Source organism: Trachypithecus francoisi, unplaced genomic scaffold (genome assembly GCF_009764315.1).
Source record: "Trachypithecus francoisi isolate TF-2019V2 unplaced genomic scaffold, Tfra_2.0 Lachesis_group0, whole genome shotgun sequence".
NCBI lineage: Eukaryota > Metazoa > Chordata > Mammalia > Primates > Cercopithecidae > Trachypithecus > Trachypithecus francoisi.
The window spans coordinates 58,341,750-58,368,829 of record NW_022681453.1 but is presented as its reverse complement, the minus strand read 5'-3'; the positions used below and the strand labels follow the sequence as shown (position 1 = coordinate 58,368,829).

At 52.2% G+C, this 27,080-nt stretch overlaps 1 long non-coding RNA gene across 1 annotated transcript; it reads left to right on the top strand.

The window, feature by feature from the left end:
* Positions 1 to 472: 472 nt before the first annotated feature.
* LOC117083300 lies at positions 473 to 26,462 on the top strand. Its single transcript, XR_004437037.1, has 3 exons — positions 473 to 709; positions 21,661 to 21,773; positions 22,710 to 26,462. It is a non-coding gene; the product is annotated as an uncharacterized LOC117083300 (long non-coding RNA).
* Positions 26,463 to 27,080: the final 618 nt, after the last annotated feature.

Genomic DNA, 27,080 nt, shown 5'->3' with positions numbered 1-27,080 from the left:
ACACAGCAATGAAGAGGCAGAGCTGAGATCTGAACCTGGCTCACATGGTCTCAGAGTCCTTGTGCTTAGCTCTTCTGCTATCTGATGCTATTGCCTAGGTCAGCTGATTTATTTGCTTATTTATTTTAGCCACAGGGTCCTGCTCTGTCATCCAGGCTGGAGTGCTGTGGTGGGATCATAGTTCACTGTAACCTTGACCTCCTGGGCTCAACGATCCTCATGCTTTGGCCTCTTAAAGCACTGGGATTCCAGGTATGAGCCACTGCACCCAGCCTGTTCATTTACCTTTTTAGAGACAGGGTCTCGCTCTATTGCCCCAGCTGAAGTGCAGTGGCACAATCTTAGCTCATTGCAGTCTCAACTTCCTGGGCTCAAGCCATCTTCCTGCCTCAGCCTCCCGAATAGCTGGGACTGTAGGCACAAGACACCATGCCCAGCTTAGGTCAGTATATTTAAAAAAGGAAACACCACGTCATATCTGAGTAGAGGCTGCTATAAACAGAAGGTACCACAAAAACAAATATAATAAAGACAGGACACAGTTCTCACATTTTCAGTAGATGCTGTTACCTGGGAGAGTTCAGAACCAGAGACCTGCTTGCTGTTTACTAAAAGGTCAGAATAGCAAGTCGCGGAGGGCAGCCGAGGTGAACTCCTGGGCCAGGTGGCAGGCCAGGACAGCATCTGCAGGGTACAAACTCTCTCTCAGGTGAGTCCGTTGTCTTCAGGACTGCGCCAAGCTCTGAGTCTCCTGACTCACTTAATCCTCACCGCAGAGCCATGAGTCCCCATCCAACAGGTGGCAGGGTTGGTCACCTGCCAGAGGTCCCAGCCAGGTGGGGCTGAGCTGGGGCTGACCAGCCTGCCTGGATTTCTTCTCAAGCTCCCATGGGCACTTCAGGACCTGTCCATTCCACAGACATCTTCTGGGCAACATCCCCTTGTTCACTCCAGATGCCAGGCCAGTGTGGTTCCTGTTCTGGGTACCTGGAAGGAAGATAGAACCCAAAACAGACCCCTTCCCATGAGGAGGCCCACTCAGCTAACTCAGCCTGGGTCTAGGAAGGCTTTCTGGAGGAGGTGGAGCCCAGATGAGTCTGGAAGGAGGAGGAAGAGTTGGCCTGGCATTAAGGAGGCCTGAGCCCGAGCTTCATAGAGCACTGGGAGAGAGCATGGCCACCCCCAGGAAGTTAGTCTGGCGGTGAAGAGGGGGTAGGAGGGCCATGCACAGGAAAAACCAAATAGCCAGTATGACCCAATTACCTTCCTTGGAAAGTGAGCCGCCCTCCAAGAAAGTGGGAGGCCCTGGGGGTCTCAAACCCACTCCAAATCTTTTTTAATTTTTAAAATTAATTCAAATTAATTTAATTAATTTGCTCTACCTGCTTATAGCTGGTACCAAAAAACAGATGCAGAGCTGAGGGGGCCTTTATGCGTGTTCTGAATGTAAACAACGGGGACTTGGAGGTCCAGAGAGGGCAATGGATTTGCTCAAGGTCACACAGCAAAGCAGAGGCTGGCAGGGGCTTACGCTCAGCTCCTCCTTCCTCTCTCCTCTAGTCTTCTTTGCCTCCTCATCCTTCAGCTATCACCCCAAGGAGCTTGGCCCTCACTGTGCTCCCCACAGATTTCCTGGGCGCTTGCTCAAGTCCGTGTCAATCTTGAGAACTTTGGGATGAATGCTCATAAGGATAATAATGGTTAACCTTCCTCAGTACTTACTGTGCTAAATGTTTCATGTGAGTTACCCCTGCCCCCAGTACTTACAGAGCCTTATGAGGTGGATGCTATTACTAGCCCCCTTTTACTGGGAAATAGGACCAGCGGGGTAATGTAACCAGCCTGAGATGGCACAGCAAGTAAGTGGCAGAGCTGGACCTGAACTCAGGCTGGCTGGCCTCCGGAGCCTGCCCGTGGAGCCTTCTAAGTCCCAGGCATTTAGTGACCTTCACAGTCCATAAAGACAGACACATCAACAGCCCACTCTAACTGCGTGGAGGATGCTCCTGTGGAGAGAGTGTGCCCAGGTAAGAGGCCAGCCCCACCTCCTGGCTGCTGGAGTCATCTCCAGGTATGGACAGCTTCGTGTTCCCAGTTGTACCTTTTCCTTAGCAAGTCTTCACGCTGAGCTGATGGGTGTGCCAGAGGAGAGAAGGCACTGGTGAGGACCTTGGCCGGCAGGCGGGCTGGCAGCCCCCAGGTGGGGTGAGGCCCCTCCCCAGCCAGCGTTGGCTCCTGGCACAGGCGCACATGCCCCTTTGAGCCACCCTGCCCCAGGAAGGCACCGGGGCTGGAAGGTGCGGTTCTCAGCCTCCAGGCATGCTCTGCCCACACCTGCCTCTACCAGCCTGTTGGAATGTGGAGCCCTGGCATGGCCAGGAGGCCCAGGTGTGGTGGGTGAGGCCTGAGCAGAGTGAGGAGGGGGTCTCCCGTGGGGAACTGGGGCTGGCACTGGAATAAGTGACCACTGCGTTTGAATCCTAGCTCTAAATGTCTTAGCTGGAGAGTTCTGTGTGGACCGCTAGAGCCCTGGTCTCATCTGTTAAATAAGGATGCTACTGCCAATCCCACAGTTTGTCTCTCCTTGAAATGAGAGAATTGGAAAAGCAACTAGCTAGTGCCAGGAGCATGGTAGATGCCCACAAATGATGGTGAGTATTCCTTTGTGAACCCATTCTGCCTCCTGGCCTCATTGGGCATCCAATCCTGATTAGTGGGAGTGATGCCTTGTAGGTCTGGGTTGAGGAGGATTCCAAGAACCAATCTCGTCTCAATGGGAAAAAGGCCTGTGTTAATTATGTCTGTCATGCAGTGCAAGAGGGCAGAGAAGTATGCGTGCCACAGAGTCACTATTGTCCCCTGCCCCCTCCTCTCCCCTCTCCTCCTCTCCCCCCTCCCCTCCCCTCCCCTCTCTTTCTCTGGTTTCTGGTGGCTCTACTTTCAAAATATGTTCAGAAGCCAGTCACTCTTTACCATGGCCAGGGCTACCACCTGGTCCAGCCATCATCATCTCTCTTGCCTCCTCCCTTGCTCCTTCCTCCCTTATCCATTCAGCCTCTCCTCACAGGGCCCAGAGGGATTCTGTTAAACCCACATCTACCCTCATCCCTGCCTTGGCGAGCAGCCCCATGGCTGCCTTTCATTTGGGATGGAAGCCCAGGTCCCCACAGTGGACTGTGTGGTCTGACTTCCAACATTCCCACGCCTCCCCTTCCGCCTCCGTCCAGCTGGCTCACTCCACCACACCGGCCCCGCCACTCCCCTCAGGTGTGGAGTGCAAGGCCCAGGGCCTTTGCTCTTGCTTCCCCTGCGGGGAATGCTCTTCCCCCAAATGCCCACGGAGCTGGCTCCCTCATTTCTTTGACCTCTGCACAGATGTCCTCTGTCAGTGCAGCCTCCCTGCTATTTAAAATGGCAGCCTTGGCCGGACGCAGTGGCTCATGCCTGTAATCCCAGCACTTTGGGAGGCCGAGACAGGTGGATCACAAGGTCAGGAGATCGAGACCATCCTGGCTAACATGGTGAAACCCCGTCTCCACCAAAAATACAAAAAATTAGCTGGGCATGGTGGCACGCACCTGTAGTCCCAGCTACTTGGGAGGCTGAGGGAGGAGAATGGTGTGAACCCGGGAGGTGGAGCTTGCAGTGGGCTGAGATCGCACCACTGCACTCCAGCCTGGGTGACAGAGCAAGACTCCGTCTCAATAAATAAATAAATAAATAAAATAAAATGGCAGCCTCACCCTCTGCACTATCTCTATACCCGCCTCATCCCTGTCCCTGCCCCATTCTTACCCACCTGCATTCCTATCCTCCCCCATCTCTACTCTCGTCTCTTTATTCTTCTCTGTAGCTCTCACCACTTCCTAACACTCTGTGCATTTTCTTTCTTTATTATCTTACTATTTAATCCCCCTCAAGCTCTGCATGGGTGCTGAGGCCCTGTGCTCCAGCCATCCGAATGGCTGGTCTTTCCCCAGAAACCCCCTGCTCCCTGGGGCCTGGGCCCTTGCATATGCAGTTCCTCTATCAGGAAATCACCCTGTCCTTTCCATTTGGCTAATTCTTCAGTATCTTTCAGGTCTCTGCTTTGATGTCACTTCCTCAGCTCCTGTGTTTCTGGAACAGCCAACATGGGGGGGCCTATGAGGGCAGGGGCTGTGCACACCGAGTGCGTTATTGTGTCCATGGTGCTTCCTAGGCCCTGATATGCAGCAGATGCTCAATACATGCTCAATGAAGGGTTTGCTGGCGCCCAGAAGTAAAAGAGCATGTATGTGCCTTCTGCTGCTGAATCCCTTTCTTCTGTCATCTTGGAAGGGGAGTGCTGTTATTACTAATGATGCATAGTAAGTGTACACTCACTTATAGTTCCTTTCTGAGGCACTTTCTTTGTTTTTTTGTTTTTTTTTTTGAGAAGGAGTCTCGCTCTGTCGCCCAGGCTGCAGTGTAGCGGCGCGATCTCGGCTCACTGCAAGCTCCGCCTCCCGGGTTCACACCGTTCTCCTGCCTCAGCCTCCTGAGTAGCTGGGACTACAGGTGCCCGCCACCACACCTGGCTAATTTTTGTATTTTTAGTAGAGATGGGGTTTCACCGTGTTAGCCAGGATGGTCTCGATCTCCTGACCTCGTGACCCGCCCGCCTCGGCCTCCCAAAGTGCTGGGATTGCAGGCGTGAGCCACCGCACCTGGCTCTGAGGCACTTTCATGCTGTTATTTCCCAGTGAGACAAGCAACTCACAGGCTGCTACTAGGAGCGGCTCAGAGAGGTCAGGGGTGCGTGTTCTAGGTCACACAGCTTCACCTTTCCTGGCCAAGGAGACAGAGCAAGTTTCTCCTCCTGGAGGCCCCAAGGAGATCCACGTAGTGCCACTGAAGGCCTAAGGGTAAGGGCAGAGTTCAACACCCACAACTGTGGCAGCTGGATAGTGTGTCAGTGGCTACACCACGGGGGCTGAAGGATTCCTCACACTCTGGAAATCTGAATGATTTGGCTCCAGCTGGCAGGAGGGAAAAGGAGGCAGAGCCTAGGGTAAAAAACAAGAAGAGAGGAAATCAGGGTTGGGTTCTGCCCATGCCAGCACTCTCACCCCTGCCCTACGATTCCGTTCCACAACCTCTGCATGGAATGTGCACACACCAGATCCCACTGGAACATCTCTCCAGAATATTCCAGGCCTTTCCTGTGGTTGAGGGGATGGGTGCCAGGCATATCCTTTTCTCCGGATAATTTTTGGGGTACATGACCCTTAGTGGGCCAGGCATACTTGGAAAAGTCCCTGGCCTTCCTTCCCCAAAGCTCTTAGGAGTTATTTGTGGCCCGTTTCACTTTTTCAGCACCACCGAGGAATTTTTAAGATCACCAACACTTGGAGCTTTAAAATTCAAAACATGTTAAATGGGAAATGCTCCCATTACCAACAGAAATCTTCCCCTAGGCCGGGTGCGGTGGCTCAAGCCTGTAATCCCAGCACTTTGGGAGGCCGAGACGGGTGGATCACGAGGTCAGGAGATCGAGACCATCCTGGCTAACACGGTGAAACCCCGTCTCTACTAAAAAATACAAAAAACTAGCCGGGCGAGGTGGTGGGCGCCTGTAGTCCCAGCTACTCAGGAGGCTGAGGCAGGAGAATGGCGTAAACCGGGAGGCGGAGCTTGCAGTGAGCCGAGATCCGGCCACAGCACTCCAGCCTGGGCGACAGAGCGAGACTCCGTCTCAAAAAAAAAAAAAAAAAAAAAGAAATCTTCCCCAGTGCTTCATGAACTTGCAGACAGGACTGACACAGATAAGCTTTCCTGACTGATTCGGGGCCATGCTGTCTACCAAAGCGCTAGCTGTTAAGACAGTGAGGATCAGGGACATTTGCCCTTGTCCTGAATGTCCCCGGCCACAGTGCTTATACAGTTCTTACATGTACCTTCCCCCTCAGTGACATTTTATGTTTTCCAAAGATGGCCACAACAGCTCCCATCCCATTCTTCTTGTGGTGTGACAATCACACCCCTCTCTGAGAGGTGAGGCCACATATTCTCTCCCCTTGACTTTGAGTGGGCCTGTGAAAATGGCAGGACAATGCTGAGTGGCTACGTCATAAAGGCAATATCCCTTCCATCCAATTCTCTTGGGATGCTCATGCTTGGAATCCAGTCACCATGTTGTGAGGAAGCCCACGTCCCCTGTGGAGACCTACGCAGAAAAGACTCAAGGTCCCAGGCACTTGAGCTGATGAACAAGAGTTGGTCAGCAGGGGAAATTGGGGAAAGGGTATCTGCCAGAAAGAAGGAACAGCTTATGTAGAGGTTCAGAGGCAAGAGAGAGCTTGGCACATTTGGGCAGCTGCAAGAGGTGCAGGGTGGGCAGAACATATAACCGAGGCCAGGGTGATGGAGAGGTTGGCTGTGGCCAGATCACAAAAGGCTTCCAGAGACTGATATGAGGGGATTGGGGAGCCATGGAGGGTGGTAGCCAGATGACTATAGCGCTTTAAAACAACCTCTATGGCTCCAGCTGGGCAGAGAATCCACTGGAGGGGCTGAGCCTGGAGGCAGGGCGAGGGGTGGGGTGGGGAGTGAGGGAATGAGCACTAGCAGGGGTCTAGACCAGCACAGTGGCAGTGTGGATGGAGCGTGAGAGCTTTAGAGGTGGGTGTGAGAGCTGCTGGCACCCGATGGGTCTCTTGGCCAGGGCTCAGGCTCGTTATATTTAATTATTAAAGCCAATGTGTACTTTGGCCTGGGTGGAGAGAGGGAGTTCATAGGTATTTGTGTCGTAGCACGGCCATATGGGATCAATCACTGGCAACTGAACGATGATTTGGGGTCAGAGCTGCGGGCCACAGGGGACGCAGATCCCGGAGGCTGCAGGACCTTGGGTGGCTCGCAGTTCCTTTCTTATTGCAATTAAGCTTCCATGACCGAATGCCTCCCGCATGCCTTGAAGATCGTCATGCCGTTGTCTCATTTAATTTTGGTGGCCTGCTTATGAGTATGACCTAGGGGTCTATTTTACAGATGAGGAAACTGAGACTCAGAGAAGTTGGTAACTAGCCCAAGGCCACTCAACTGGGAGGTAGCAGAACTAGAATTAGAACAGAGCATCTTTTAGAGGATGTGGAATCCACCAGCCTCAGGGAATGTGGACTGGTGTTTGGATTTGAGAGGAACTTTTGGAGGAAGGAAAACATTGTCCCTACAGGCAAAATGAAGGCTCAGAGACATCTCACTGGAATGTCAAAATAAATGGGCCTGAGTCAAAGTCTGGATAAACCAAATTCCAAAGATTCTGTTTGAAGCAATGATCCCACTGCTAATAAGAGAAGAGAAACTGGGAAAGCCCCAGCCTCTGCTGAGCCCTAAGAGGAAGCGGGGGCCCAGGACACATGGGGAGGATGTGGTGAGTGTCCAGCCCAGACGATGGTCGGGGCGTCAGAAGGGGCTCCTGGAGAAATTCTGTCTCAAGACCTGCTGTTTCCTTGCTGACTGTTGGAGCTTTCCAGAAATTCTGAGTCTGCATTTGGCTGAGGTCTGGGTCTCTAATGATTAAGTTGGCACTGGGGTATGGGAGCCCAGTGCCGCACTGAGGTGCTTACCAAGGTGCAGATGGTCACTCCATCCTTGAGCGGGGCAAGGTTTAGAGATTCATGACTGCATCTCTCTCATTGCACATGTTTTCCTTGGACATGGCCCCCTGTCCCCTGTGACTTGCCCTGCTAAGGGACATGATGCTGCCTCTGGGCCCCCAAACCTACCATCTGCTTCCTCAGAGTTCAGAGGACCAAGTCTCGGGTCCCCAGGGCTGCTGTGATCTCTGCTAAACACCACCTGCTTCTCCAGCTGTGCCTCCATGACCCTGCTCATCACCTTCACCCCTCACTGCAAGGAGGCCGGGGTCAAAGGAGCCTGAGGCTGAGTGCTTCAAAGCTGTGTGACCCTGGGCAGGTGCTTTCATGTCTCTGTGCCTGGGGATCCTCACCTCCAGCAAAGGAGGGTCACAGTGCAAGGCAGCGAAGTGTGTTAGAGCAGTGGCTGTTGACCTTGGATTTGGCTGGGGTTGGGGTTTGTACTAATTAAGGTAGGGAGAGGGGCTTTTTCAATTCACAAGACACAGATGGTCCCTCCATCCTTAGGGAAGGACAAAGTTTAGAGCTGTGCGGATTATCTCTTTCTGATTGGACATGTCTTCCCTAGATATGGTGTCGCTGTCTCCTGGAGCCGACCTGCCAATCTGGCTGCTGGGTGCAATCTCCTGGCGAGCAGCCCAGGATCAGCCCCTCTGGGACTCCATCTAGCCGTCAGGACTGCTCGAAGCTCCCCTGTTGATTCCAATGTGTAGCCAGAGCTGAGACCTGGTGTTTCAGATCACTGTCTTTGGCATCAGACTCATGTAGGTTCAAATCCTGACTCTGCTTCCACACTGTGTGACGTTGGGCTTGGTTAGCAAACTCTCTGAGCCTCAGTGTCCCCCTCCCTAAACTGGGAATGATACTTTCTCATCGCTGGGCTAAAGGGACTAAGTCACATAATTTGGGTGAATCACCTATACCTAGAGCCCAGAAAATACAGTAACTAAAATAATCATGCTCACAGCAATATTGACCTTGCCAAGTGGAAGAGAACACATGATTTGAGACTTAAAATAAGCTCATCAGGCCCGACGCGGTGGCTCACGCCTATGGGAGGCCACGGCGGGCAGATCACAAGGTCAGGAGATTGAGACCATCTTGGCTAACACAGTGAAATCCCATCGCTACTAAAAATACAAAAGCAAAAAGCCAGGCGTGGTGGCGGGCGCCTGTAGTCCCAGCTACTTGGGAGGCTGAGGCGGGAGAATGGCGTGAACCCGGGAGGAACTTGCGGTGAGCCGAGATCGCATCACTGCACTCCAGCCTGGGCGACAGAGCAAGATTCTGTCTCAAAATAAATAAATAAAATAAAATAAAATAAAAATAAATAAATAAAAGAAGCTCATTAAAAAGGTGCTTCTAGAGCGAGCTCAGAGGTTGCAACTGCAGAGTTGAAATCCTCTCTCAGCAGGACTTGCTTGATATATTCCCCCTCCATGGAAGGCTCTGAAATGAGTGCCATTCATATTGACGTGGGTGGTTAATTCCACATCTGTGTAGGATTTCTGCTTGGAAATCCTACAGCGGGGCCTGCAGTGTTTGACCCACTGATGTTTTTGCAGAGAGGGGCCTTGGCTATGGCAGCTAATCAGAGCCCTCCTGCTTCTGCACAGGGCCCCTACAGTGCTCTCCCTGGGCTGCAGGAGGGAAGGTGAGAGGAGATGGAGTTGGAGTCACCCTGCTCAAGTGCACACCATGTGTTAGGCATTTCATGTTCACGAGTGTGTGTCCGGCACTTCCTACTTGCCATATCCTGTTGTAAGCATTTTACATGCATTTCTTCATTTCATTCTCAAAATAATCCCATGAGACTGGCACTACTATCCTCCATTTCACAGATGGGGAAACTGAGGCCCAGAGCGGTCACGTAACTTGCCCAAAGCCACACAGCTGGGCAGTGGCAGAGGCTGGATTTGAACCCAGGCCAGCTGGCTTCAGGGACCATGCTCTCAAGTGCTCTGCTGGGCTATGTCTGTTACTGAATTTGCTTTTCAGGCTGCACCCTCAGGACAGTTGCCAACAGTCTACAGAAAAGGAAACTGAGGTTCAGGGAGCTGAAGCCCCAGGGCCACCCAGCTGGCCAGAGACAGAGACAGGAGGTGGCCGGGGCTGCGTGACTTCAAAACCTGTCTTTGATCATCTGTGCTGGGTGTGAGCATTGAGTTGTTCATGCATTTGCTCCCTGTAATCAACAGTTATAAACTATCTACTGTATACCTGGCCCTGTTCTGGGTCCTGAGAAGGCAGAGACGATACAAGCCCTCTGTCCTCAAAGCCTTTCCAGGTGATGGGGCACTCAAATAACTAACTACCCCAGGGTCTGGAGGAGAGACTGATTCTGTCTGCAGTTGTCTGGAGGGCAACCATGAGGAGGTGGTTTTCAGTTGACTATCAGGGGATTAGTAGGAGTTCACCAGGAATCACCAAGGAGTGGAGAGGAAGAATGGACTGTATGGGGGAGTGGGGTTTACTGCAGTTCTGGCAGGAGCCAGGGCCTTGAGCAGGGCCGGGGGTGGAGACATGCCGCCTCTGACCAGGGCCCTGGGTGGGGAACGTGACTCACTTCAGAAATCCTGACCACAGGTGGTCAAGGCCGTGAACTCCACCAACGTGGATACAGTAGAGAGAAATGGCAGTGGAATCACAGTCCATGATGCCAGCTCCACTGCTCCCCAGGCAGCTGGGCAAGTCGCTTCTCATCCTTTTAAACCTCAGTTTCCTCTTCTGTAAATGAGGACCCTAATATCCACATCTATCAGTCTCACGGCTAGTCAATGATCTGGCTCTGCTTTTTCCTCTCATCCTGTCCCACCCTCTGCACTCCACTTTGGCTGCACCTGCTTCAGCCTACTCCCCGGCCTTCTGGTGCCCACACATTTGCCTGTCCACTCAATTGGCCACTGATGTCCACTGGAGGGAAATTCCTGGAACACGTTTCTAACCCTGGCACTCCTCTGTTCGATTTCCGTGGCTCTCTATTGCTCCAAGACCACAGATTCTTAGAGCTCTGGGCCTTCCGCAAGCTGGCAATACCTGTCCTCTCTTCCCTCACCCTTGCTGGGCAGAAGACTCACGCTCCAGCCACAGAGCACACACGCCTTCTCCAGGGGGGCCACGCCATTGTCACACCTCTGGGCCACAACGCATGCTGTCTCCCTGCCTGGGATGCTCATCTCCTGGGGTCTGGTGAAACCTCCACAATCCAGGTTAGCATCCGTGGAGCTGAGATCTAGGAGGTTCAGAAGGATGGGGAGAGAAGAGGTGTTGGGGTGCTGCCAACACTTTGCCACAAACAAGGTTCTCATCCAAGCTGGCAGCCAGACCCCAGAGCCTGGGGGGTGGGCACCAGGCCCCCAGGAGGAGGCAAGGGGACCAGGCAGGCCCCACAGCATGGTTTCTCAAGCTGCCAGGACTCTGGAATGTGCAGTCGCATCCCGTCTCGTCTGCGGTCGGGGAAATATTTGGCTGAAAACAAACACTCTCATTCCTGATTAAGGCAACGTCAAGGACCCTCTGACCCAAGCAAGAGGTCTCACCCTGAGGGTGACCTTGGTCACACCCCTTCTCCAGGAGGCCCACCTGGACTGTGCTGTGTGATGCCTGGTTACTCACTCCCCCTCTCTGTGCTCCTGTGTCTGTGCTCAGGGGAGAGACAGGATCCCACAGAGTAGTCCCGCACATGTGAGGGCTTTTTCTTCAGGTTCTGTTTGGGTGCCGTTTTCAAGGGGCTGGAAACGTCTAAGGAGGAACCTCTGGAAGGCAACAGATCCCCCAGGCAGGACTTGACGCTTCCTGGAGCTGACCTCAGTGGAAGGTGGCTAGGAATGGTTTTTCCCAGGAGAGGTGAGGCTCCTAGAAACTTGGATGTGCAGATTTGGTTGGGACCAAGACATGTAGATCTCCTGTCTCCCTGTCTGTCCCCTTCATACTATGCCTCCCAGGCTGGGGCGCTCACTTCCTGTCTGAGTAACCCATTGTTCTGTTGGATGTCAATTCGTCTTCACCCCATCTAGAGCTGGCTTCCCCTTAATTCTCCCCTTTCCTGCCACCACAGGCCTTAGGGCCCTGACCCTCAGCTTCCTCGCCTGGAGACAGACCTGCAGAGGCCTGAGTATGCAGTGTGTCCCTGCTGCCGCCCTGTTCTTGAAGGTTCTGTGGTTTTCCACTCCGGCCAGGGGCATCTTCAGGCTGACACCTCAGGCTGAGCCAAACTGGAAAGCCAGGAAAGTCGGCAGGGGCATGTAAGGCAGGAAAGAAGTGTGTTTGAAGGAGCAGTTAAACTCAACAGACATGGTTCTAATCCCAGTCATACTACTTTTGGGCTGCGTTGCTTTGGGCAAGAGACTCAAATTTCCTAAGCTTCAATTTACTTATCTGTAAGATGGGAACAATGAAAGCACCTAGTTCATGAGGCTCAAATAAGAGGATCTGTGGGAGACTTTTCTGTGGCTCCCCCAACATATGATGCTCCTCATGACCCTGCCTCAACTTCCTTACCGCAGTTCTGCCCTTGAACCAGCACTCAGCCCTACGGGATGACCCCTTCCTCCCATCAGGCTATATCCTTTCCGGCCACTGTGCCTTTCTATCTGCTGTGTCTTCTGCCTGGCCGGCTCTTCCCTCTTCTTAGCCTGGCCCCCTCCAATGCATCATTTGAGAAGGGCACCATTCCCTTCCTTTCCTTTCTCGGGCAGAATGCATCTCCCTGCTCCTGGTCACCCACAGTCTCCGTGCTGGAGTGGTTTCGAGGAGGGAAAACTGGAATATGGAGCTTGATGCTAGCCCTATGCCTTTTGATTGCAGGACTCTGAATGAGACCCTTTTGCTCCCTAAGCCTCACTTTGGCTCATCTGAGAAATGGGGACAAGAACCAAATTCCTGCCTAGTGCTCTCACACATTCTGTGACCCACAGAGGTGATCCTGGCACACAAGTGCAGTTTTGCCATATGTGCATTTCCTGGAAAAGCAAAGCAAAGTGGGTCTAACCCTCAGGGCCCAAGCAGTGAGGTTATGTAAGTTCCGAAACTTATTTTTCCCCGTAATTATGACAGACTCTTGGAGCCCTGGGTGAACGGGCCCTGGCCCCAGCCCTTGCTTCTGCGCTTGTTGGGACATAGACCAGAATTAATGTAATTATCAGCTCGGGCCTCCTTCCAGGTAGGCCCTGCCAGGGCGCCTCCCTCTGGATTTCATTAAGTCTCCTGTCAACATTGTCCGCTCAGCGCTGTTGGTTTCCGAGTCAGCTTGCGGAGCCACAGGAGGAACGGGCGCCAGCCCCAGCCCCGCGTGATGGATTTTGTTTACTCTCTTCTTCCCACAGATTCCTCCCTTAATAACCCTGGAGCCAGGAGGCAGGGAGGCGGGAGGCAGGGTCTCGGCGGAGGCGCTGAGGCAACTCTCCTGCAGGGCTGCAAGGGCCGTGTGGGCAGCACCAGGAGGGCACTCTCTAGAAAGAAGCTACGTTTTAAGGAAAATTTTGTTGATTCCAGGGGATCGACTTTTGGGAGGGAGCTAAGTGGTTCTGGAAGCTCTGTATAGGCTGAGACTTGATCCTGGTCACAGACTGCACCCTAGTCCTGGCCACAGACTTAGGCCTGATCATGGTCCTAGAGCCCTGACCCTAACCATAGAGTAATCCACCATCCTAGCTCATGGGATGAATGCAAACCTGGTTCCCGTCTGAGCTCAAACATTAACCCAGGCTTGGCTAGGCGCGGTGGCTCACTCCTGTTATCCCAGTATTTTGGGAGGCTGAGGTGGACAGATCACCTGAAGTCAGGAGTTTGAGACCAGCCTGTCCAACATGGTGAAACACCATCTCTACTAAACATACAAAAAATTAGCCAGGCATGGTGGTGTGCACCTGGAGTCCCAGCTACTCGGGGGGCTGAGGTGGGAGGACTGGTTTGCTTGAACCCAGGAGGCAGAGGTTGCAGTGAGCCAAGACTGCACCACTGTACTCTAGCCTGGGTGACAGAGCAAGACTCCATCTCAAAATAAATAAATAAATAAGAAATAAATAAATTAATTAATTAACCCAGGCTGAATCCTAATCCAAGTTATAGACTGAGTCCTGAGCCCTAACTGAATCCCTGTTCCTGACTCCAGGCAGCTCTGACTGTGGTCATAGACTAAGTTCTAACTCTGGAGTCCCAGGCTGAGTCCCGGTCCTGGATGCTGCCAGACCACACACCAAGTCCTCAGATTCTATTTTCATAAGGCCTCCCCTTTCAAAGTATAAACCTGTCTCCTGAAGAGGAACCAAGTCAGCCTGTTAGTGCTTGTTCCTTGACCGAGAGAAATGCTCTCGAAGGAATGGATCATGGAACAGCTTAGCATTGAGAGGTAGGAGTCAGAGAGAAGCAGAGCCAGTTCCTTCCAGACATGAGAAGCTGAGCTGGACAAGTAGCCCACCAGAGGAACAGAAAAGTGACGAAGAGGAAATATGGTATTGGGGGAAAAGGCAGCTGACTGCTCTGCTAAGGACAGTAGCTGGGAGCTTTTTAATATGCCCTGTTGAGAGTCATTCATTCATTCAGCAAACACTGAGCGCCAAGCACTGAGCACCACCAATGAGCCTAGTGCTTGTCCATTGCCCTGTGCAGTCAGTAAGAATGTATTATATGCTACAGAACCCACATTCTGTTTAGTGGGGGGTGGAGGACTTCTCAGTCGGTGTCTCTAGAATTATAAATTACCCTCCTCCCTCTCCCTTACACCACCACGCCTACACCGTGGGTTCCTATGGCACTGAGAAATGAGTCTTAGAGTCAGGCAGATGGGGCAAGTCACCTTCCCTCTCGAACCCTCAGTTTCCCCTTTTACTAGATGGGCAATTATGCAGTGTGAAGGAGGTAACAGTTAAGAACACACTTAATGCAATACGAGGCATACAGTTGCAACTTAATAAGCGTTGCTCCTTTCTGGACTGCTGGGGTTGTTGGGAGGCTGCAGTCACTAATGCTATACATGGCAACAGTGATTGCCCAGTGGAAGGCCGATGACAACTGTCTGGAAGGCTGGGCCTCAGTTTCCCCATCTGTAAATTGTGGGGTTAGACTCGATGGCCCCTCTGTTCCAGCCACCCCTGGATGCCCTACAGCTGGATTTCAGAGGAAAAGGTGATGGCAACACTCAGACCCCGGAGCCGCTGAACTTGGCTGTGGGCTGAGCTGCCCCGGAAGTCAATCTGTGACACAGCAGAGTCCAGGGCAGTTATAAACTTAGCCCAGTGCATTCTCCCTGCAGCATTCACAACCAGGGTTGGACCAGGGCTGACCAGCCCAGAAGTCATCAAGGCCACACTGGCATTGACCCTGGTTCAGCGGATAAGAGTATAGCCTCAGAAGGTCACCACCCCTCCCCCTGCTCCAGGCCACAGTTTTCCTATGCCTCAAGTAGGCAGTAGAAAGGTACTGATAGGTTTCATTGTGAATCTTGACCCAGCCCACACATGCTGGATGACCTCAGTTAACTTACTTAGTCTCTCTCAGCCTTAGTCTTCCCACCTGGAAAATGGGATGATAAGATCTCAATTTTAGGATGATGACTGAGAAGTGGAGGGGATGGTGACAACAGGCTGAGGCAGTGCCAAGTATACAGCAGGTGCACTATAGCTGCAGGCGGGTGTGATAACTGCTGGGCTTGAGCAGGGGCATACACACTGTTTCATGGCAGTGTCCAGGGTGGCTGGAGTCAGGAGAAGAACCAGACAGGATTTGGGGCCCCACTTTCTTTCAAGGACAGAAACCTTTTGATACTTTTTTAATCCAATAGGTTACTTTGTAAGAATTCATTTGAAGAAAAAGGAGTGAGGCTAAAAAATATTGCCATGAAAAATGTTTAAGATTACTGGTTAGATGAATTTCCAGGGCTGGCTGGGCACAGTGGCTCACACCTGCAATCCCAGCACTTCATGAGACCGAGGCGGGTGGATTGCTGGAGCCCAGAAGTTTGAGACCAGCCTGGGCAACATAGTGAGACCTCATCTCTACAAAAAATAAATAAAAAAAATTAGCTGGGCATGGTGATATGTACCTGTGGTCCCAGCTACTGGGGAGGCTCAAGTGGGAGGATCGATTGAGCCCAGAAGGTTGAGGTGACTGTGAGCCACGGTCATACCACTGCACTCAAGCCTGGGCAATCGAGTGAGACCCTGTCTCAAGTAAATAAATAAATAAATAACCAAATAGAATGAATTCCGAGGGCTGAAACACTTACTGATTAAGGGCCTATTGCATGCGGGACTCTGGGAAGGCTCTTGGGAGCCAATAAAAGGCTTTCTTCAAAAGTTTTACTTTACTCATAGCCCTCGTGGGTATCCAGCGGTCGTGCAGACTGGGGGTCCTTTCAGTTCGTGGCGGTGAATTTCCCCCACGGTGCCCACTGATGATGGAAGAATACCAGTCACCATGTGCCTCACAATGTGCTGGTGCCCTGCCCCCTGCAGAGCATCTGATCCGCAAACAAGAGGGTAATCAGACTGGCAGGCACCTATTCCACAGATGGGGAAACTGAGGCAGGGAGCGCCAATGTGACCTTCCAGAGGTCACATAGTGACGAAAAGGTGGAGCTGAGACTCATAGGCAGAGCTTGGCAGCCCTGAGCCCCGGGCTGTCCTGGAGCCCTGGGGGTCCAAGTGAAACTGGGTGGGACCTGGCTGCACATCTCTGCTCTCAGATCCCACCTCACATGTCACTCAGAGGCATCCTGGCTGGGAGGCTTGTTTGTTCTACAAGTATAGTTTTTCACTTTTTTTGGAGTGGGGGGATGGAGTTTCTGTCCCCCAGGCTGGAATGCAGTGGCACGATCTAGGCTCACTGCCACCTCTGCTTCCCCGGTTCAAGCAATTCTCCTGCCTCAGCTGCCTGAGTAGCTGGGATTATAGGCATGCACCACCACACCCAGCTAATTTTTGTATTTTCAGTAGAGACAGGGTTTTTCTATGTTGGCCAGGCTGGACTCGAACTCCTGACCTCAAGTGATCTGCCCACCTCGGCCTCCCAAAGTGCTGGGACTACAGGCATGAGCCACCAAGCCCAGCCTCAGGCATTCAGTTCTGTGATCAACTTGCCTTGCTTGGTTAAACCAAAGGAGCAAGAAATTTGTGGCAGGCATTTGATTCAGAAATGGGGTGAGCAGATGTGAGAGGGGAAGAAGGAGATACCAAGGTGGGTTGGGGGATCTGTGAGGCAGGGGAATTCATGTTTACGGGGCACTTGGCACCATGGTCTCAGTGGCTGTTACTGTGCCCATGGATAAGGAAAATGAGGCAAAGTGGCTGGCTAGCGGTGGAGCCAAGACTGGCTTTGGATGTCTATGGTTCCCTGTCCAGTGCTCTTTGCAAGGCCAGCCAGTCCTTGTGGGCCGGAAGCCATTTTCTCCAGCCCTTCTCGGGTGGCCCTCAGAGACCCTGTCCAGCCTCAGAGCCTTCTCTTCCCAGAAGGCCCCTCTCCAGGGCAGAATTTCAAAACCAAAGCATAATCCTCACCTGGGACCCCAGCAAACAGCACAGGGGCTCAAGCCCCTCCTGCACTGTAGTAGTGGGTATGGTTCTCGGGAATGCTGGGGCTGCAACCAGACAGACCTGGGTTCAAGTCCCGGCTTCACCATCTACTCCCTATCATGAACTTGACCACATTATGCATCCTGGGCCTTGGTTTCAGTCTGTGAAATGCAGGCAAAAAAATATGCTGGGGAGAAGAGGAGGAACTAGGAAGAGGAAAACTAGTAAAAATGAAAGTGGGCTGTGTGTCAGTCCATCTTTCTGATCATCCCACACAGACTCCAGGCATGAGAAAGACCACTAGAAAATCAGGAAGTGGAGGATTAACCCAGGCGGGGGCCCTGCTGGGAAACCCAGGGCTCTACCCCGCAGGACCTCAGGGCCAAATCCTGTGTTGGGGTCATGGGATGGATTAGGCAGGCCTCTGCCTTTAAGGAGATCCCAGGCCAAAAGGGGAGGAGTGTTAACCTTATCCAGTCTAAGGGAGTAAGTGGACATTCCATCCAGTCTCAGGAGGGAGGCAGACACTCCATTCATTCTAAGTGGGGGATTCAGATGCTGTCTAACCTGAGCGGGGGACTGCAGGAGGGAAGAGCAATTGAATCTAAGGAGGAAGTGAACAGTCCATCCATTCTAAGGGTGTGCGAGCAGTGGACACACCCTGTCCAGCTGTACGACAGGCAGCTTTGATTTTGTATTTAGTGTTTCTGCAGTGGTTCAGAGTACCTGGTAGATATGTGAGGCTGTTTGCATTCCCCATCATTCAAAAACTGTTCATAAAGCAGCTCCTCTGTAATCCTAGCACTTTGTGAGGCCAAGATGGGTGGATCATCTGAGGTCACGCATTCAAGACCAGCCTGACCAACATGGTGAAACCCCGTCTCTACTTAAAAATCCATACACACACACACACACACACACACACACACACAAATTAGCCAGGCATGATGGCGGGTGCCTGTGATCCCAGCTACTCAGGAGGCTGAGATGGGAGAATCAGGGAACCTGGAGACAGTGGTTGCAGTGAGCCAAGATCATGCCACTGCACTCCAGCCTGGGCGGCTAAACAAGATTCCATCTTAAAATAAAATAAAATAAAATAAAGCAGCTCCTATGTGCTGGCTTCATGCCAGATACTGGATGGAGGGTGACGGCATTTGAAGCTAGTTGGGTGCTTTGGAAGCAGGCAGTGAGGTGGGAGCTAAGGATCCTCTTTGGGGTTCAGAATGCAGAGGGGAGTATGATCTGATAACTCCTCTTGGGGCTGCTGATGTCAGGAACCCAGAACTCCAGAAGTTTTCCTTTAAGCCTTGTCTTCCCACAGTGCTTCCCAGGACAGGACACTGTGGGTACAGCTACCTGCTCTGTCACATCTGCACAGCATTGGTATCTCGTTCTCTTCAGATACTGGACACTTGAAAGTTTGTCTCAATGATCTATTGATGCAATCAAACCACACTAAATTAGCTTTGTCATCTGGTCCAGGTTCGGCTGGGCAATTCTGCTGGTTTCATTTAGGCTCACCCAGGCAGCTGAAGACACCTTGGTGCAGCATGGTCTAAGTTGGCCTTGCTTGGCCTGGGTTAGCAGCTGTTGGCTGAGCCATATGTCTCCAGCAGGCTAGCCTGGGCTCATCCATTGGATGCAGCCTTCCCAGAGCAAGCCACAGTATGCAACTGCTTCCCAAGCCTCTGCTTACATCTCATTTGCTGACGTCCCATTGGCTAAAGCCGGTCATTCGACCAAGCCTGTGGACAGTGTAGGAGAGGATTACACAAGAGGGGTGGGGCTCCTGGGCACTCATGGCTATACCAACCTACGACCAACTCTCCTGGGCGCCAGGCTGTTTCCTTCCTCTGCACCTTTGCCCAGGCTGTCCCATTCGCTTGTTATGCCCTGATGGGTGATCTCCTACTCGGGCAAGTTGCAAACTTCTCTGTGCCTCAGCCTCCTCCTCTGTAAAATGGGGATCACGTGAGTTTAAGTTATTCTGAGGATTAAACGAGTTAACACACAAACATTTAAAACAGTGCCTAGCACAGAGTAGGTCCTCCAGAGATGCCAGCCATCACCATCACAATGGTGATTCTTGGTATGATGACCCCTGCCCTTTTCAAAGCCCCGTTTAAGGAATCTCCTCCTCCCTGAAGCTGTCTCTTGTTCTCTTCAGCCAAGCGTCCACCCCCAAGCCTGGCCCTATAATTATCTTTTCCTCATCCACCTACTCCATCTACAGTGGGGTCCAGAGGGAAGGGAATCCCAGGGCCCAGCCCAGGGAGTGTGAAGTCTCTTATTTCCTCTGCAATTAGGGAGGCAAGACAGTCCTCGGTGACCCCATTTGGCATAGGTGAAAACTGAGGCTGTAGGAGATGTGCTGACTTGCCTGGGGTTGCGCAGCTGGTAGGTGGGTGAGCTGGGAGTGGAGCCAGGTTGGGCTGTAGCAGCTGTGTTTGCCTTGCCTCACTGTCCAGCTCTCACCTGGGCCAGGTGTCGGGGTCTCAAAAGGAAGGCAGATATGGGCTCTGCCCCATGGAGCTCACAGTTTGGTGGAGGAGAAAGGCTCAAACAGAGAGTAGGAGGTGTGAGTAGCTCTGTGGGCTGTGGGGGCCAGATGGGTCCCTGATCCTGCGGGGTCAGAGCTGGCTGCCCAGAAGACATGAAATGGAGTAAGCAGAGTGACATGCTCTGGGCCACAATCAGGGTGTGTGGCCACCCTGACCACATGGCTGCAGCTGCCTGCACAGCCACATCCCTGTGGGTTGTGGGACTGTGACCCTCCACACTACCTCCCATTACTGAGGACCCACCTCCTGGGCCTCCAGTAACTACCCAGGCCTCCACACCTGCTGCACCGTGGTGGTGCAGCCCACCTCCCCCACGCCTTCAGCCTTGTGGACATTTTCTCTGGAGATTCCAATTCCCCGGCCTCCTTGAGGTCAGTGTCTGCCCAGAACCTCCCGGCAGGAGAGAATAAACTCCACAGCTCTTAAAGCAATGCCTTCCTGTCCGACTGGACAAAGACAGGTTGTGCAGGAACCTCCCCTGGGAGGACTGAGCCATCACCTGAGGAATGGGAGTCCATGGAAGCGTGACTCGCCCCTGTGAGAATAAAGCCTTTCATCTGGACATCGAAATGGCCACCAGCTCCCTGAGTGACTTTGGGCAAGTCATGTCCCTATTCCAAGCCTCAGAAAGCCCACCTGTGAGATGAGGATGAAAATAATCCCCTCATAGGCCTGCCATTCCACCACCATGGCACGTTCCACCTGGTACATAGTCAGTATTCAGGGAATGGTGGTAGGGCAGTAGTGTGAATAACTTTAAACTGGAGGAGCTTTTAAAAACCTCTAGAATCTCCTGGAAAGAGTGGGGAGCACCTCAGTGACCAGTTCATGCATTAGGTAGCGGCCACGGCTTTCATTGGCATTGAAGGCGTTTATGGAGGGCTTGCTGAGAGCATAGCAGAATGCTGGGTATTGGAGCCTTGAGGAGTCATGTACAATCCACTTATCACCTACGCTTGCTTGCTTGCTTTAAAAAAATACTCCTTTGGCTGGGCACGGTGGCTAACGCCTGTAATTCCAGTACTTTGGGAGCTTGAGGCAGATGGATCACAAGGCTAGGAGTTCAAGACCAGCTGGGCCAACATGGCAAAAACCCGTCTCTACTAAAGATACAAAAAATTAGCTGGGCGTGGTGGTGGGTGCCTGTAATCCCAGCTACTCAGGAGCCTGAGGCAGGAGAATCACTTGAACCCTGGAAGTGGAGGTTGCGGTGAGCTGAGATCGCGCCATTGCACTCCAGCCTGGCGACAGAGTGAGACTCTGTCTCAAAAAAAAAAAAAAAAAAATTCATTTAATTGTATTTTACAAAGGGATAATGTATATATAGGAAGATGACCCTGTGTTAGCTTGCTAGGGCTGCCATTACACATACCACAGGCTGGGCTGGGAGCTTCCACCATAGGAGTTTATTTTCTTGGTACTGGAGGCTGGAAGTCCCAGATCGAGGTGTTGGGATGGCTGATTTCTTCTGAGCCTCTCCTTGGCTTGTAAACAGTAGCCTTCTCCCTGCATCTTCACATCCATCTTCCCTCTGCACCTGTCTGTGTCATTTTCTCTTATAAAGATACCAGTTGATTAGGGCCCACCCTAATGACCTTGTTTTAACTTAGTCACCCCTTTAAAGACCTGTCTCCAAAATACAGTCTTATTCTGAAGTGCTGGGGTTAGAGCTTTAGCATAGGAATTGGGGTGGGGGGCGGGAGGAACAGTTCAGCCCCTAGCGCCCCACTTTGTTTAGAGTCTGAGGAGTTTTTACAAATGATACACAACAGTCAAGATGCAGAGCAGATCATCACCCCGAGGTAGTGCACTCATGTCCCGGCAGACAGTCCCCACCTCGCACCCCCACACCGGGTGAAAATGTCTGGTGGCCTCCTGTTGTGCAGGCTCAGTTTGTCTTCTCTGGAACGTCAGGTAAGTGGGATCATGCCGTGTGTTCGTTTCATGCCTGGTGTTTTCCCTCCGCAGAACGACCCTGAGGACTGTGAGCGTTGCTGTGTGCATCTGTGCTGTGTCCCTTTTCATTGCTGAGCGGTGTTCCTTTGTTTGGATATACCACTGTCTGCTTCTTCACTCATCAGGTAAGGGACACACAGATAGTTCCAGGTCAGGCTCATGATGGGTAAAGCTTCCACTCACATCTGGGCACAGGTCTTTGTACAGCCCTGCTTTTCATTTCCAGTTGGTTTCCCCACCTAAAAGTGCTAGATTACATGCAAGGTGGGTGTTTAACTTCGTAACTGCCTTGCAGGGTGATTCTCACACACCCATCAGCCATGTTGGAGAGTCCTGATTGCTCCAACATTGATAGTTCAGTCCTTTTCACTTTAATTCTAAAGGGTGTGCACTGGCATCTCGTGGTTTAACTGGCACTTCCCTGATGGCTGGTGAAGTTGAGCATCTTCCCATGTGCTTATTGGTCATCACATTTCTTTTGACCATTTTTAATTGAGTTGTCATTTAGAAATTTGTGGTAAAAGATACATAACATACAATTTACCATCTTAATTTAAATTTAATCAGTCCAGTGACATTAAGGCCATTCATGTGTTATGGAGGTGTCACCACCATCTGTCTCCAGTACTCTTTTTTGTCTTCCCAAACTGAACCCCTGTCCCCATTAAACACTAACTCCTCATTCTCCTCTCCCCTCAACTCCCAGCCCTAGGCACCCCTCTCTTCTACTGACTGTCTCTATGAATGTGACTATCCTGGGGACTTCATACCAGTTGAACCTATAGTATTTGTCCTTTTGTGACTGGCTTATTTCACTTAACATAATATCCTGAAGGTTTATCCATGTTGTATGATGTGTCAGAATTCCCTTCCCTTTTAGGGCTAAATAATATTCTACTGTGTGTAGAGATCAATTGTCTTTATCCATTCATCTGTCAGTGAACACTTGGGTGGGTTCCACCTTTTGGTTATTGTGAATAGTACTGTGATGAACATGAGTGTGCAAATATATCTGTTTGAATTCCTGAATTCCTGTTTTCTCTTCTTTTTTTTTGAGACAGGGTCTAGCTCTGGTACCAGGTTGGAGTGCAGAGGCGTGATCTTGGCTTACTACAGCCGCCCATTCCCAGGAGTGATCTTCCCACCTCACTCTCCCAAATAGGTGGCACTGCCAGCATGCACCAACATACCTAGCTGATTTTTGTTATTTTTTGTAGAGAGGGGCTTTGTCATGTTGCCCAGGTTGGTCTTGAACTCCAGGAGTCAAGTGATCCACCTGCCTTGGTCTCCCAAAGTGCTAGAATTGCAGGCATGAGCCACCATGCCCGACTAATTCCTGTTTTCAATTTTAGGTAGTCATTTGATTATTGGGTTGTAGAAATCTTACTTTTGGATTAATATCTTAAAAACTATCACCAGTTATCTATGTGTTAACTGCTTAGTTTTTCAACCAAACTTTAATCATCAGCCAACCCTCACTTTCAGCCCAGATCCATGAGCTCATGCTTGGTGATCAGTTAACTCCTTGTTTTTTAGCTAATGCGTTAATTAGCAATTACCATCTCTGTCTTCAGCTAAACATCATACTTCTCAATGCTTTGGTTATCAGCTAATGTCTTCTTTTTCAGCTAACACTTTAGTGGACATTAATATTCTTGTTAACGTATGTTACCTCAACCAGATAAGACCCGGCTGCATTGGGGAAGGGAAGTGGGGGCTTAACAAGGAACGTGAAGACATTAAAGGCAAAACTTCTGAGTTAATGAGGGGAGTCCTCCAAGAGAGTTCTTTCCTTCAGGAGCCGGAGTCTGGCTCTCCATGAAAGCTTTCTGAATGAATGAATGGATGGATGAATGAGTGCATGAGTGGGTAGTGAGTGCAGGGCCACACTCCTTCTCCTGGGGATGGCATTGCTTGCTCAGCTCCAGAGCCAGTGGCTTTCACTCTCACATCTTGCTGACAAATGATGTTACCCAGAAACGCTTGGAATGCCGTCGTTTCACTGGGGCCTGGAGACCATACTTTGGACCTTGGTATCCTCTGGCCCATGGACACCAGAGCAACAGCATCCTCTGCTGCACCCAGGCTGCCGAGCCTTTTATTCCTGAGTTGGCCATGTGACCCCTAGTGGGGCATGTGACCTCTCTAGACCCACATCTGTGTGACCTGGCCCATGTGGGGCTCCCTGATCCCATCTCCTGCCTTTGCCCCATCAGCCTAGGGCACTCTCAGTTGGCTCCCACCTCAAGGCCTTTGCACCAGCTCCTCCCTCTGCCTGAACACTCTTCTCCCAGACCTTGGCTCCTTCCCTTCTTGGGGTCTCAGCCCAGAGGTCATCTCCTCAGGGATGCCTTTCCTGACTGCCCCCAGAGGCATGGGGTCAGCTCAGCTGGCTGTACCTTCATTCCCTGGGTGGTCTCAGTGCCTGAGGGGGCACCTGCTCACTGTCAGGCCCAGAGTCTCTGTCCTGAGTGTGTGGGGAGCACAGGAGACTGAGCTGCAGTGTTCAGGACCCTCCACCTGCTGGTTAAACCTGGTAATAAAACCATCTGCCATTTGCAGATGCCCTTAGAAGGATGGTATCTAAGCCAAATTTCACAGCTGGGGAAAAGGGCTCAGAGAGGGGAGTGGTTTCTCTGCGGCCACACAGCAGCTAGGGGTGGAGGTTGCACATCCACGCTCTGCTGGAACCCCCAGCAGCTTCTGGCTCAGTCCCTGTCCCTCTGGCTTCCCTAAGATTGGCCCCTTTCTCTATAAAACTGGCCCCAGACTCCACAAAGTAAGGCAGCCAGTGGGTGACAGAGGAGAGAGCCTGTGCCTAGGAGGGAGGCAGTGTGACCAGGGACCAAGGAACTGGGACCAAGTTCCACTCAGAGTGGCTGGACCCTGGATTTCTATCACCTCTGTGTCTGAGTCCCATCTGCCTGTGAGTGCATGAGGGCCTCCATGTGGACTGGGAAGAGCGAAGTCGGGTGACCGACTCGCCCCGTTCATCTGGGACGTTCTCATTCTGCGCACTGACAGCCCTGCCTCCTGGGAAACGTCTCAGGACTGGGCAAATTGGGACTGTTGGTTGCACTTGAGGGAAGGGAGGGCCTTGGGGGAGGCCCAGACCCTGCAAAGGCTGGGATGTGGGAATGGAACTGTGTGAGCTGCAGATACGGCTGCCCCGGCTTGGGAGACCCCTGCTGGGATGGGGAGCGGGAATGAGAGAGAGGAGGAACGTGAGGCCAGAGCCCCAAAAGCCAAGCACAAGATTTGGGCATAAGGAACCCATGTGACTTCTTGCTAGCTGCTCCTGCAGGAAGGAGCTGTTGGGAGAAGAAAACTAAGCCCCTGGAACTGGCTGCGGGCCCCTCTGCCCTCTGTAACCCTCCCTGGAGACAGGAGATGGGGGCTGATCCTCTTGCCCCACCAGCCCCCCGGACATTCTGACACACTGGGTTCTTTCTTAGACAAGAATTCAGTAACAAAACACTGAACAACATCCCGTGACTCAGTCCCTGCTTGAGGGGCTTTGCAAGGGGTGGACAGAGATAGAAGCTAACCCCAGACAGCCGCTGCTCTGTCTGGATTCTGTAATTGGAAATGTCCTCCTGCCTGTCCCAAAGCCAGTGGCCGTGGGATTCTGGGGTCCAGACTGACCTTGGTCTGCTCCTCCCCAGAAGGGCCATGCATGCCTGCGGTTTAGGGGTGTTGGAGGCTGAATACAGCCAGGTTCTTGGCTTGGAGACAGCTCAGCTCCCTAAAGGGCATCAGGAGAAGTCCCAACAATAGAAACACTGACTGCATTCCCAGCCTGTTTTACAAACCAGCTCACAGAGGTTGAGACAGGGTACACAGTCCACCAGGTCTCAACCCCATGGATACCCCAGCGCCCAACCCAGAGCCAGCTGAGTCTGAGTTCGTGGAATGGAGGAGGCCAGAGGCAGAGTGTCAGCGTCTTGCGGTGCCTTCAGTGCGCTCTGCTGCACCCACTGCTCTTTCAGAGCTCCTCAGAGGGTTTCCTGAAGACAGTCCTGCTGCGAGTCTCTCGGTTCTCCCTGCATGCTTCCCGGAGCAGTAGCAGCCTCCCCTGGAACCTGGCCCCTCCTCAGACCAGGTGCTCTGGTGGGGGTGTGTGTTCCTATTCTGCGTGAACACTCAGCCCTACCCTGGGATTCTGAGATTCACTCAAGGCTGAAAAGTCCTGCCCTAGTCCAATGCAAAGGAGGAAACTGAGGCCCAGGGAGGTCTCCCTTGCTCATGGCAGAGCCCAAAACCCAAATTGGTTGTCTTCTAGCTGCACCTTCCCCTTCCTCTGGGCTCCACACCAAAAATAGGTGCTTTTCTTGGAAGAGGATAACTTCTTTTGCCTTGAAAGTAACTTACTGGTGTTTCTGCCCGACAAGACGGGGAAGTCCTTGAGAGCAGAAGGGACATCTGCTTCATCCCTGTCTTCTGAGGCCCCATCACCATGCCTGGCATGTGCTCATTAAATTAACGCCTTTTAAGAGCTCTCTTTCGTACACTTGACTTACTGGCTACCTTGCTCTTCTGCTCCCCTACCTCCACTCCTTGGCAACACAACCCACTCCATTCCTCTTGGGCACAGCCCAGACAGAGAGAGCAGCGCGAGCAGCTGTGCTCCACGGCTGACCAGGATAGCCCAGCACGAGGTCCCCAGCTCAGCCCAGTGTTTCCCCCTTTCTCAGGGTCTCTTCCCAATCCGGTGAGTTGCTGCCAGTTGAGTCAGGTTGGCTAAACTCAGCACGACACTATTCCCTGCTGTCCTCAGCTGCCGTCCCCACAGTCCCATGTCCCCTCCTCCCTTTCAGCAGTGTCTCTGCCTTTCTAGGACATCTCAGCCCTTCCAGCCACCACGCCCCTGGCTCTCAGATGCTCAGAATCGCCGGTGCTGTCCTTGCTTGGTGTCGGCCCGTCTCTGCACTCTTCCTTTCCCAATTGCCGGCACACTCTCCAGTGTTCTCACGGCCCCTCTCGTTCTAGGAGGGGCTTTCCAACTCAGGACTCATCTGGATCAGGTGAGAAAAACTCCACAGCAACAACGGGATCCAGAGGTGGGCTAGCTGGGTCCCGCCTCTCCTCAGGACCCAAGAAGTACAGGAGTGCATAATAATCCCACGGGACAGCGCTCAGCACCACGTGATGTTTAAACGCCTCATTCTAACCTGTGCCAGAAAAAGGAATTAGGCTGCAAGTGACCCCGTGCCCAGGGCAGCCGCTAAACCATTCAGCTCCCCTCCTTCTTCCCCCACTGCCCCTGGCCTGGATACTGGTACCAGCCTCCCCCTGGGCTCCTGGGCTCCAGTCTCATCCCTCTCCAGTCTGTCCTTGGCACGGCTGTGACCATATCTCACCATTTATAACAATCCCTTTATGGAGCCAGTCTGAGTCCTCAGCCTGGCATTCAAGGCCCTTGACAGTCTGAC